The sequence below is a fragment of the Peromyscus eremicus genome, chromosome X (assembly GCF_949786415.1).
Source record: "Peromyscus eremicus chromosome X, PerEre_H2_v1, whole genome shotgun sequence".
NCBI lineage: Eukaryota > Metazoa > Chordata > Mammalia > Rodentia > Cricetidae > Peromyscus > Peromyscus eremicus.
This window is the reverse complement of record NC_081439.1, coordinates 57,083,331-57,097,698: the sequence shown is the minus strand read 5'-3', so window position 1 is coordinate 57,097,698 and position 14,368 is coordinate 57,083,331. Positions and strand designations below refer to the sequence as shown.

Here is a 14,368-nt window from a genome sequence, read left to right as displayed (position 1 = left end):
GAGACCTATCTAATTACACAAGATTAGAAACGGTTTAACTTGTTGAGAATGTGCTACATGTGGAATGAAAGAAAATGACACCTCCAGCGCCCTGTAATGATACTGTATTGGGAGGAAAGCACAAAGGGTTTGTTCACGCTATCAGTAACACCAGTTTTTCTCATCCACCAGCGTAGCCACATCTGGTTTTAATATGGTGGTCTAAGCGAAGTCAGTTAACTTTTCACCCACTGTTCTGGCCCTCCGTTTGCCTCCTTCGCATACAGTTCCATTTGTATTGGCATTGTACTTCTCTCGCCCATGCCTCTGCAAGCTGACCGAGGCAGGAGGAGATTACACTGAGAAACTATGCTTATCTCTGGACTCTAGAGGGTTGGACTGTTCAAATAGCATGCTGTTTTGAAAGCAATGCCTAGTCTTTGTTTTAGCTAAACTCAACAGAATTTAGACATGTCCTTCTACCTAATTCATTAAACCACCAACACTAAACAAGAACTCCCTCATCTGTCTGTGAATTGTGAAACATCCTGGTTTTTTAACAAAAGAGTCAAAGATCATTCTAATTACTTTTTTTTTTGGTGTCAGGGATCAAACCTGGGTGTTGTACTTGCTGGGTAAGCACACTACCACTGAGCTGTCCCTAGCACCTAACTCAGATACTCCTAACTAGAATGCTTTGGGAAGTCTGGCACCCATCTAATGGGTTTCTGGCAAATATAGCATTGATTAGCCATTTTTTTTTGTCTCTGCTGGGGGAAAAAGATCTTTGGTGACTACCTAAAGGGACTACAAGATAGGCATATTTCTTATAAAAGCAGAACTTTCAAACTACAAGACAACTTACTGTATACATCAATTTCTAGAAGAGGAAAAAGGGGTCTACTCCCCCACATTCAGAAAACAGTAGGTTTTTGCAATGGCTTTAATTAAAGGCCATGTTTCAAAAATGATTTAGTCCTTTGATGTTAAATAATATTTACTCACTTTTGCCTTATTTACATTTGTGCTACATAGTGCCTTTGTGAATAGTAAATTCATAACCCTGAGCTGTTAGGAACTGTCCACTGTGATTGCAAGGTACACTTTAAATTGTATTAAATCTTGGTTCTTTTCGGGACCTTTTGCTATGTTCTGACTCCCACTGGAATACAGATCACGACTGTAAGGGAAGTGTCAGTGTAATCGCCAGGTCCTCTGAAAGCTGTCAAGTCTTTCAGGTGACTTCTGGTATATTTTTCTCTCCTCTGTAAGTAATAGACAAGATACTTCTGTAGCAAATTCCTTAGCCGAGAGAACTGACTGCCAATGGAATATTTTATGCCCTCTGGTAGGGCAGCAGAGGTGATACTTTCAGGCACATGTAATGGTCTGTTCCTGGAACATTACAAAGACATTCATGTATGGCTGGTGCATGCTGTCATGGCACTGTAGAAGGACCAGCCAGAATTCCTGTGTGTAGCCTTGACCTAAGAGAAATGCCGTATTTACTACATTCAAAGTCAGCAAGCCTTTTCTGGGCATATACTATGTGCAAGACTTGTTAGGTTACTCTGGCATGCTCTGTAACATATTAATAGATGTCTTTTTTCATGTTGACCAGACAGCTTCAGCAATCATTTACAGACTACCACCATGAACAGGCATTGTGCTGGGGATAACAAGATGAATCAGAGGTTTGTAGTTACTTATAGAGCTCAGAGTAAAGGGTAAGAAATCACAAATAGAGTATGTGAGTAGAGAATCCTCGCAAAGAGATCTGTGAGTGTTTAAAGGAGAATAATTAATTTGCCCAGGGGGTGTCAGAAGGGTTCACAAAGGAGATGTTATTTGAACTGTATCTGAAAGGGTAGGTAGGATTTCAAGAGGCAGACGGGAGAAAGGAAAGGGATTCCAAGCCAGTGGAACAGTGTGTGCAATCTCATTAAAGTATGCAGTTCTTTTTATCACCACTGCGAGAAGGCAAATATAAGTTGCAGTGGTGTTGAGTTTGGATTTGCTTGTCATGATTACATTGTCATTTTAAAATACAGGACATGATATTTTAAGGCAATGGCAAGAAAAGGCCTGGTGGATTTGAAAGTTCTCCTTATTAAGCTGTGATGCTTATCTAGTGTCTTGCACATAGCAGGCCCTCAATAAATGCTTGCTGAATGATGAGACCCATATCTCTTTCCATTTATAAGTTACTGCCCTGTCAAGGATCAGCTTACAAAGCCAAACTTCCGCCTGGGAGGTAGGAACGGGTATTCACAGTTCTGCTCTCTGTCACCCCAGCCTTCCCTGCTCTCAAGAAGAGTGACTGCCACTGGACCTTAACTGTGCTTGTGAGAAGCAGGGGAAACTGCCTTTGCTCTCAGTCCTCACTGACACTTTCTATTTGGAGGGCCTGTCGTTGGTTGGATTCCAAAAACAAAATGCCATTTGAATGGGCCAGTCCTAGTGTGGATGACATAAAGCTTGGTGTCCTAAGAATGTCAGTCATTTTAGCTAATATGGATAGGTAGAGCTCACATTTTCAGTTTTATAGTAGAACCTAAATATGATTGATCAAACATTTTATATGGCAATAATAAAGATATGAGTTGTCTGCACTGAACAGCCTTGACAGTGAAAGCAGTAATGCTTAGCCTCTTTTTAAGAAGAAGAAGATAAATTTTTATTATTTTTATAAATTATGCAATAACCTTTAGAGAAGTAATAAATTTTTTGCCTTGAAAATCACCAGGGAATAGATGACAGAGAATGTAGTTCAACATAAACCATTTGCAAATTATATGCAGGTCCACTTGTAACCCTTTTATTGGGTGTCTGACTCCAGTCTTTGGGAAATTCCTATCAGGGAATCTTATTTCATTGTAGACTCTGAAATGTAACAACAATGGACTTCTTCAATTCCAAATCTTAGCAGCCATGTGACTGCTGCTTCCAAGCCTCATCTCTATAGCCACACCTTTCAAGTGGCCACAATACCAGACCCAGAATATAAGACTGTTCAGCCCCTGAGCTACCCCGGGGAAATTCATCTCACAAAGTTACTGAGTGCCTCTGGGAGCTGAGCACAGAGCAGGGTGCTACAAATGCAACAGTAAATAAGGGTACTACATCTTCGCCCTCTATGGGGCCCTCAGCCCAGGGAAACAGTGTGTTATCTCTTGGGTCAAGGTCCCTTCTAAAAAGCTGATTCTAACCAGTCTTGTATTACTTAAGCACTAAGGCATTAGCTTCCTGTTTTCCCAAAGAAAGGCAAGAACTTTGGTCCCTGGTGCACGGAGCCCTGTTAAGTCTCATATAGGAAGTTAATCTTTCTAGATCGGTGCTTCTCAACCTTCCTAATGCTGTGACCCTGTTGTGGGGACCCCCAACCATAAAATTATTTTTGTTCCTATTTCATTACTGTAATTTTGCTACTGTTATGAGTCACAGTGTAAATATTTTGGGAGATAGAGGTTTGTCAAAGGGGTTGTGACCCATAGGTTGAGAACCACTGTCCAAGATGCTAAGCTTTATCCTCTTTGGGGGCCTGTGGTCTGGCACAAAGAACATGAGCTTTTGCAAAGCTAAATCATCTGGGGTTCTTGAACTAGCAGTGCGACCCAGCTCACTCTCCACACTCTAAAATCAATGCTCCTCAGAACCACTTTGCAGGGTGGCTATGACGAAGTGTAATGTGGGCAGAAAGCAAGCACCAGGTCAGTGATGGCAACCAGGGTTAGCAAGTACAACATCTAGACTTTGAGCCCAGGTCCTTCTGCATCAAAAAGTCCAGGTATGTTCTTTGCTTCGTCACCAAGACTCTAAAACTACCAGATTCCATTTTATCCTAGCTAAAAGTCTATAAGGGAGGAAGAAACAACACAGCAAAGACAGAAATGGATAGAAAGGAAGAAACATGCTAATTTGTTTGGAGACATAGGACATCTGTGACAGCTAACACCAGCTACAGGCCCAGGATCCTTTCACTATGAACACTCAGCATATTTCCTGTGAGGTTGCATCTAGTTTTTCTGAAAGCATTCACTGACTACCACTGTGGCCCCAACTTGGATGTAGGTGCTTCCTGTTAGTTAAAATGCACGATCCAAGCCAGGCAGTGGTGACACAAGCCTTTAATCCCAACACTTGGGAGGCAGAGGCAGACGGACCTCTGTGAGTTCGAGGCCAGCCTGCCTGGTCTACAGAGCGAGATCCAGGACAGCCAAGGTTACACAAAGAAACCCTGTCTCAAAAAAAAAAAAGCATGATCCATGACTTGGAGGAGCTTATGGCCTAGTAGGAAGGCAGAAGCTGTACCAGACAACCAATTAGGGAAAATGGCACAACAAAGTGCATAAACAACTGTCAGTAACGGAGCTAAAAACAAGTGTATTATCATCCCTGGCTGCCATAAAAAATGCCGTAAGATGCACTGCCATAAACAACAGGAATTTGTTTTCTTACCGTTCTGGGGACTGGGAGTCCAAGATCAAGGTGCCAGCATAGTCAGCTTGCTCTCTTGCTTGCAGACAGCTGCCTTCCCAGGGCATGTTCCCATGGCTATGTGACAGAGTTTGAGTCCTCTCTGGTCTCTCTTCTTATAAGGACATGCAGTTGTTTTTTAAGGCGGGGTCTTACTTTGTAGACCATGCTGGCATTGATCTCACAAATCCACCTGCCTCTGCCTTCTGAACGCTGGGATTAAAGGTGTATGACATTCTGAGATCACACACCCCTTATTAACCTCATTAGCTATCTTTACTTCCAAACTCTAAAAACTGATACACAAAGAACTAGGACATTTGAATTCAGCAGCCAGGTACATGGGGATATAAATCAAGTCCATAGCAGTGTTATGTGTGCATGTGTGTGTGCTTACTTTGGGTTTTTATAGACAAAGAATCAGAGGGCAGTACCACTGAAATAGAAAGACCAGGGAAGGGGCTTTTAGGATCATCTAGATTGCTGATATATTTTGGAGATAGAAGCAACAAAGCATGATAACAGTAGTAAATACCAGAATGAAAGAATAGACATTGTCACCAAGGATCCCAATCATCCAAATGGGCAATTGGATAAACAAATGAATAATGGAGGTTGTGAGGTGAGGATGGGCGGGGGGTGGGAATCAGGGCAACTTGATTGGCTTCCTTTCAGTTTCTAATATATAACCATTCTTTTTATCATTTACTTTTGAGCAACACAACTTTAAACATGTTCCTCCTGCCTCAAATACCAGTGTTTCCACATGCACATGCACACATAGACACATTCCCAAAGCTCACAGGTTCATAAATATTTGCAAAGAACACAGTTTTGGACCCTCATCTGTTCTTCCCACTATACTAACCCAGTGTCTGCCCTGAACCATAGTTCCACCCATGCCTTTGACCAAGACAATCCTTTCTGGAAACAGTCTTCCTTCCACTTGGTTGTTCAGTGAAATTCTACTCTTTCTTCCCTTCAGGCTACAACTCCCATGTCCTCTGTAAAATTCTTCCTAGATACCCTCAATAGTTTATCACTCTTTTCTCGGAGATCTTACAGTTACTGACACAAAAAAGGCCTTGTTACATTGCAGTGTAATCCATACACTTTCTCCACAGCTAGCCTAGATTGAAGGACAAAAATTATCTGACACTTCCCTCCACCCCCACACCATTCATACAGCAGGGCCTGAAAACAAGGAGCTTCTCCAGAAGCATGGTGCCTCACACGCAGTCATGGAGGGATTGCTGTCTGCCTGGCACTGTTCAGGACATTTTAAATATATTTACTCATCTGGATCCTCACAGCAACTCTCTTATTAGTCCCATTTCACAGATGGCTTGCCCAAGTTGACAGACTGAATTAAGGGGCAGAGGCAGGATTCCGACTGGAAGAGCAGCCAGTGTTCTTAACTGCTCAGTCATCTCTCTGGCCTCTGCTGTTGTTTTTGAGATCTGTCCATATAGCTCTAGTTCTGTCTGCTCAACAGCTTGGTACTAGCTCATTGTAAGACTATTCTGTGTTTTATTTTTCTCCTCCCATCTTTGTGGACCTTTGGACTGGTCCTGATTTTTTTTTTTTTTTGCCACTTCACTCCATCACAATGAGTATTTGTTTTTGTGCTTCTCTTTGTGCATGTGCATTTTGGAAGCCCACAGATTTGCTAATGAATTGCAGGGGATCTGTGCCTTTTCTGTTTTGCTAGAGTAAGAAAGTTGGCAGAGGCAAGGAAGTACAGTACATAAGAGTAGGATTTGATATATCCAATTCAAATCCCAAAAATTCTACCAGGGAACTCCTACAGCTGATAGACTCCTTCAGTAAAGTGGCAGGATACAAGAGCAACTCAAAAAAGTCAGTAGCCCTCCTATAAACAAATAATAAAAGGGCTGAGAAAGAAATCAAATCCCTAGGGTGTAGGTCTCTGAAAAATTGTTTCACTTGTAAAATGAGAAGAGAAATACATACCTGATAGAGTCAGCTGTGAATTAAATAGGGCCAAACATTTCACAAAGGATAGTAGCCCAAATGTGTTAAGCTATTTTTTTTTCATTATTTATTTTGAGGGAGGGTCTCAATATATAGCCTTGGTTAGCCTACAACTCACTATGTAGACTAGGTTGGACTCCTAGGTGCTGGGATTAAAGGCGTGCGCCACCATGCCTGGCCTATTCCTCTTTACTGCTTTACTGCACAGTTCTCCCGGAAATTTGAAAATAAGCCTTTGGCAAAATATAGATATATAAATAAGAAAATTACTATGAACACATTCACCAAACTACTAACCATTGTTTAAAATGTGAATGATCTTTTTTTTCTTTGTGTTTTTAAAATACTTGCCCAGTTCTCTACAAATGGAAAGTATTACTTTTATAATTAGAAAACAAGAGTAATAAGTATAATTTTTAATAAGAAGAAAATAAAGAAACAGATTTTTTAAAAACAAAAAATAATGAATTTTCCTTCTGGTGATCAGGAACACTGCAAGAATAGTGAAAGGTTTATTAACACAGCATTATGGAAGTTTAAAAACAGCCTATATGCTTGTTCACCAGAGACGATTGATTAAATCTAATACATTGTGAAAGGATCTCCAAGATAATATGGTGAAATGAAAAAAGCAAATACAGGCATACAGTATGGTACAATATTGTGTTAAAATGTTATCTTTCTGCTTTCATATACAGGCTATCTCTTCAAATAGGATGGGGAGAGAACTGTTCAAAAGAATTGGGTATCTAGGGCATAGTAGGATCATATTCCCTTAATAAATATCTTTTTCTTCTGTTGGAACTGTTTACTTACATGACAATTTTAAATAAAGTAATTTTAAAAAACATTATGCTAAAAATGGCCTTTTTATAATGACTGTCAATATCTTTTGGCTTTTGAAGCCAGGGGAGGCAGGCTAACTCAGGCCCCTGACCACGGCCCCCCCCTCCGCCCCCAGCATCTAGCCCTTGAGCCTGTGCTTGTCTCAGTTCTGCTGACCCCAGTCCCAATGCAAGAATGACTCACATGGATCAGGCCCAGAAGGGTGGAAAGTGATTCTAGGAGAGTATAATAACCCAAATGGGGAAGTGCATGTGGGTGTATTTCTATGCAACCGAAAACAATCGATCATCTGAAGACAGGTAGGTGGAGGGTGAAGAGCTACAGCTAGAAAGTGTGTGGAAGCCAGCCTGTGAAGGCAGCCTAGTATGAGTCATGCTAAGGAGCTTAGACCCCGCTGTCAAAGATGTGCTGTCACTAAGAGGTTTACTGTAGGAGAACAAACGACAAGCTCTTATTTGTATTTTTGAGAGTTTACTCGGCTGCTGCATAAAGGATGAATTGGAGAGGGAGGTAACTAAAGACAGGAAGAGTGACTCCAGCACTGTTAAAGGATGATGATGGCCTGAATCAAAAATGTGAGCTGGGATTTGAGGCCAGGCCTGCCTAGCTCCAAAGATCAAATGTTATTTCTCTGTCCAACACACTGTCTGAAGAAATGAAAATAAATCTCCTGTGTACAGCTTTCCCCACAGTAATACCAGAAGTATTACCAGCAGATATGTGTCTTCATCTGCACCAAGACAAAAATGCCACCTCCTAATAAAGCCTATGGATTCACAGAAGTGATGCCATTTTTAGGAGGAAACCCCAACATATAGACAGTTACCTTTCTGCTTTGGTTATTTTTGTCAAGAATTCTTGCTTCAAATATCTTGAGGATAACAGGAAATTTGCATCTTTCCTTGTTCTTTAAATATTTACTGGTAGTATAAATTACCCAGTACACTTCTCACTTTGAATATTCAAACATGTACAAAACTATATCATCTATGAATTCCCATTTTCAAAAAAAAAAGAATTGGAATATGAGTAATACAAAGATTGTAATTCCTACCTTTTAACCTGGGAGGATCTAGCAGGCAATTCATGTGTCAAGAATGTCTCAGAGTCAATATTAAGAGCATTACTATCATAAGCTTCTAGTATAAAGAGTGTAGTTTACCCATGCTGTTTTGCCAGTAGCCGCCCACAAAGAGATGAACAGAAAGACGGCAAAAGACTATTGTAGTATTCCAGCTAGACTCTTCTGGTCCTGTGACATTCCTGGTACCAGCTTCCATGCCTGTCTTTCCCTTCTTTCTCCTATAAGAAACATACAGATTAGCAAAGCTGAAGAGATTGCTCAATGGGAATATTTTTAGGGAAAAAGTTAAAAATATATCATGTAGCAATCCTTTAATTGTTTGGCCATATTGGAAGGAGTGTAGTGCTTGGATTGGAGCCCTGTGCTTGCTGGGTAAGCACTCTATCACTGACCAACACCCCCTCCTTTAGTTTTTTTAAACAGTGTTATTAAGATACAATTCTTGTACCAGCAACTCACTAAAAATGTGAAATTAGCCAGGCATGGTGGCTCATTCCTCTAGTTCCAGCATTCAGGAGGCTAAGGTAAGAGAATTGTGAAGTTAGCTGGGGTTACATAGCAAGTTCAAGGCTAGCCTAGGTAGTGTAATGAAACCCTGGATCGGGGTTGAGAGGAGAGAGAAACAAGGAGTTTTATACACAAAGTTTTGAAACCGTTACCACGGCCTAATTTCAGTACATTATCACCTAAAAGAAACTGCAACCCGCTAGCACTTAAGCTCCTCCCATCCACTAGTCTACTTTCTGCCTCTCCAAACTTGTCTGTTCTGGACATTCCCTATAAATGGAGCCTCACGGTGTTCTTTTATTGCTGGTCACTTTCACTTAACATGTTTTGTGGGGGGCAGTTATCCATGTCCCTTCTTTTTATTATTGTATAGGAGCTTTCTGAGCCAGTAGTTTGTGGTTTGGGTTATCACAATGTTTTGTATATTTTGGACAACTGAAGGAATTCATCTAAAACTGAAGAGAAGCCAACATGAATACAACCCAGAATGAATGAGACTGTAGCCATCCTCGTCTTTGGCATTCACATAATTATGCTGAGCCAAAGATCTGCCTTAATCGGATGCAGGCCCAAGTTGTGTTTTGTGACCTTCTGTTGGCACCAGTCTCATCAAGAAGAGCTCGTGGGTGCTGGTATAGCTGGGCGAGGCAAGTGCCTCATAGCTTTGACTCTGGCCTAGGCAGAGCTTGGGTGCAATTCCTCATCTTCAGACGTCTGAGAAAAGTATGTCGGGGATCTCCTGCTTCCATTTGTTCTGTTTGCCAGTGGGCAGAGCACACCACACTGTGCAGACAGGTTAGACAGTTTATTGTAGGCTGGTGAAAGCAGATTAAAAAACCATCAGCTTGGTGGGAACCTTGCTAAGAATCCAATCCAAATGTCAGATGAAATATTTACACAGCCAGGAGATAAACCAAGAGAAACAGTGTGCCCTTTGTGTGTGCCTCTGAGTGTTGCAGGCACACACAGAGCCACTGACCATTTGTCAACTTCCAAGATTTATTCTGCTGCTTCTGGCAAGGGACAGCCTAATGATTTAATAGCTTGTCAACACCTACACAGAGAAACAAGGACTGGCACTTCCTCATTTCTTATTTTCTTTGCTTTAAATAGGAATTCCTATTCTAAGTCATTGGAACCTGGAAATCAGACTGTCAGGTTTCCCTTGACTTGAGTGCACAGTTCCTGAATCTGAGCATGATGAATGTTATAACTTTCCTGTTATACAAACACAGGGTCGGTACCCTTTTAGAAGAGCCATTGAGTTCATGTCCTAAAAGCTTGAGTGTTTGCTTCAGACCGTTGCCATGAGCCAGTTTCAAATGGAGTGCGACTGTTTTGTTTCTGTCCCATGAACCTCTCGAGTTGAATGCTGCTTGATCAATCTAGCGCCTGGTTGCCACATTTACATCTGAGCTGGACCACTATGGAAAGGATTTTAGTGGGGAAGGAGACTGGATTTCTTGTGCAGAGTAGTGTTCTTCAGGAATCCTTGAACAAATGGGTATTCCCTGAAATTAGGGACCTTGTACCTCTTTTAACTCAGCAGATCCCATAGTGTCTAGTTCAGCATCTGGTACACTGTCAATTTTAGTTCATGTTCTGACAACTCAACCATGATCTATGAAGAGAATGACTAATTAACCAAAGAGTTATATTTTATATTCAAACAGTACCCTTGGCCTTTATCCCAAAAAGATAGTACAGTGATGGAATATACAACTGTAGTGATATATATGTGTTTTAATATACATTTCATTAACTTGTTAATGCAAGTTCTGATTCAGTAAGTTTAAGGTGGAGCCTAAGATAGTATGCTCCTGGATGATATAATGTCACTGGTCTAGGGACCATATTTTGAATAGTAAGGGTCTAGAGATATACTATTCAATAGTCTCAATACTAGGCACTTGTTGATATTAAGCATTTGATATATGCCTAATGCACTTCAGATTTGAAAGCCTTAGTAAAAACATCAAATACTCTATTCATCATTTTAGATTCACTGTATGTTAAATTGACAATATTTTGAGTTTACTAAATAAGATATATTCTTGGTCAGGGGTAGGAGTACATCCTTTAATCCCAGCACTTGGGAGGCAAAGGCAGGAGAATATCTGTGAGTTCAAGGCCTTCCTGATCTACACAGCAAGTTCCAGGCCAAACAGCTACATGGTGTGAGACCTTCTCTCTCTTAAAAAAAAAAGATATATTCTTAAAATTAATTTTGCTTGCTTATTTTTATTTTTTAATGTGGCTATTCGATGTACTTTTGATTACATATGTAGCTCACATTATAATCCTGGAAGAGCTGGAGATATGGCTTGGTTGGTAGAATGTTTGTCTTACATGCATGAGGCCCTGGGTTTGATTCACAGTACGACATAAATAAGGCATAGTGGCACATGCCTGTAATCTTAGCACTCACAAAGTGGAGGCAGGAGGATAAGAAGTTTGAAGGCATCCTCAGCTACTTATCAAGATGCAGGCCAGCCTGGATTATATGAGATCTTGTCTCAAAAAACAAATCATACTAAACAGCACTAGTTTAGAGCAGGGGTCAGCAAACATTTTCAATAAAGGGATGTATCACAAAAATTAGGATTTTTAAACCACATGGTCTCTGTTCCAAGTACTCATTTCCATTGCTGCCACACAAAAGTAGCTGTAAACAGTATGTATATGAATGAATATGGTTGTGTTCCAATGAAACTTTACTCACAAAAACAGGTTGAGGCTGGGTGTGTTTGCAAGTTCCATAGTCCCAGCACTTTGGAGGCGGAAGCAGAGGATACCTGATGTCTGGTAGTTCTAGACTAGCTTGAAGAACATAGTGAAATACTATTTAAAAAAAAAAAGTTGAAGCCGGGCAGTGGTGGCACATGCCTTTAATCCCAGCACTTGGGATCTCTGTGAGTTCAAGGCCAGCCTGGTCTACAGAGCAAGTTCCGGGACAGGCTCCAAGGAAGGAAAAAAATAGCATTAGAATCCCGTTAGGGCCTCATTCTCAAATAATTACTTGGCCTTCATAGCGGTTTCTTCAAAGGCCTTAATTACAAGAATTTCTTTATTAGATCTAACTCAAGAGCACACCCAATATGAAAAGATTTGCTTGTAACATTTGTTGAAACCAATGAGAGGAGGCCTGTGAGATGACTCATTAGCTAAAGGCACTTGCTGCCAAGCTTCATGACCCAAGTTCAAAACCCAGGACCCACGTGACAGAAAAAGACAACCAACTCCCAAAAGTCCTCTGACCTCCACACATGTACAGTGGAATGCATGCACACAAAAAACAATTTTAAAAACTGAGAGACTTACTAATCCTACGAATATATATATATATATATATATATATATGTGTACACACACACACACACACACACACACACACACACACACACACACATTCTTTAGCTAGCCACTAAATTAACCAAGCGAAGATTTCAGTGAACACACAAGAATATATAGTCAATATGTAGGAGAGGGGGAATAAATCTACACAAGCTTTCCCTGCAAACATACAAAAATTTAACTTAGTAGATCAAAACTTTAAATTGGGTATTTATAAAGATTTAGTCTTATTATTTTGTACTTATACATGTATGTGTACGGCATGCCTGCATATCTGTATGTTCAGCACATGTATGCAGATGCCTCTGGAGACCAGAAGAGGCTGTCAGATTCCGCGGAACTTGAGTTACAGGAAATTGTAGGTACTGTAAACTGAACCCAGGTCCTCTGCAAGAACAGCAAGTACACTTAACTTCCGAGCCATCTCTTCAGCCCATAAATTAGGTATTTAAATATGTGCAAGAAAATTAAAAGTGTAAGAAACATGTCTTACTAAATAAATACTGGGACAGAAATTGCTTTTTAAAGTAATCACATAATAGAAATTCTACACTCAAAAAGTACACTACTGGGCTGGAGTGATGGCTCAGTGGTTAAGAGCACCAACTGCTCTACCAGAGGACCCGGTTTCAATTCCCAGCACCCACATGGCAGCTAACAACTGTTTGTAACTCTAAGATCTGACACCCTCACACAGACATACATGCATACACCAGTGCACATAAAATAAAGATAAATTATTTTTTTAAAAAAAGTACACTACTTATAATTAAAATTCACTAGAGTGACTCACAGCAAATTTGAGCAGGTAGAAGACAGAATCACCAAACTTGAATGGGTCAATTTATAGTATTCAGTCTAAGTTACATAAAGAAAAAATGAAGACAAATAAGCAAAGCTTTAGGGACCCATAAGACAATATCAAGCACTCTAACAAACACACAATGAGAATCTCAGGAAAAAGGGAGAAATGGGTCAGGGAGGGGGAATATTTGAAGACGTAATGGCCCAGAACTCTCCAAATTTAGTAAAAGATGTATATGCCTAAGAAGCCCAACAAACTCCAAGTGCGATCATCTCAAAGATCTCCACATGGAGACATATCATAAAGTGCCAAAGCCAGAGAACTTGAAAACGAGTAAAACTCAGCATGTGCAAACAGCTCTCAGTAAGATACTGACTTCTGATAACCAACTATGGATGCCAGAAGGCTACGAGACGACTTATTTAGAGTGCCAAAAGGGAACAAAAACTGTTGTGCAAAACCTCTTTATCTAGCAAAACTACCAATCCAAAATGAAAGAGAAATTAAAGTGTTAACAGATCAACACTGGGAGATTCTGTTGGTATTAGAAATACTAAACCTGCTCAATAAGAAAATACTAGGAGATGGGGCTATAGTTTAGTGATAGAATGGATGCGGCATGTATTAGATCCTGGATTCTATCCCCAGTACCAAAGGGGAGGGCAGTACTAAAAGAGATTTCTTAGGGCTGAAATAAACGAATACTAAGCAGTCATTTGAATCCACATAAGGAAATAAAGACCACCAGGAAGGATGACTACATAAGTGAATATAAATGTAAAAATGTAAGCCAGGCATGGTGGGATTATGAATTCAAGACTGGGCTACATAGTGAGACCCTGGCTCAAAGAAGAAAGAAAAAGATGTATTTTCCTTTGTAATTTTTTTTGCTATATAATTTAAAACACAGATGCCCAAAATAAGAAATAAAATCTGCTTTGGTATGTATACAAGAAATAAAGATATGATTTGTATGTCGATAGCAACAGGAAGGAGGGGTAAGGAAATAGAGCTATATAGGAGCAAAGTGTGTGTATGCTATTGAAGTTAAATAACTATTGTGAATCCAAATGGCATTATCAAAAGTTAAGGTAAGCCAGAGCTGCACAGTGAGACCCTGTCTCAAAAAAAACAAATGGGGAAAAAAAAAAGTACGGAACTAATTGTAATCCCTAAGCAATCCTTAGAAAAATTGTGTGTGTATACACATGCAAATATATATTTACATATGTTTAATACATATATTTAAATTAGTAAGAAAACTTAAATGGCATACTAGGAGATACTTAATTAAAAAGTAGGCAGAAATGGGGGAATAGAGG

General features: G+C 40.1%; 1 protein-coding gene across 1 annotated transcript in view; it reads left to right on the top strand.

Moving 5' to 3' along the window:
- Hdac8 (histone deacetylase 8) overlaps positions 1-14,368 on the top strand; it is a 220,794-nt gene that overhangs the window by 158,986 nt on the left and 47,440 nt on the right. The window lies entirely within an intron of this gene.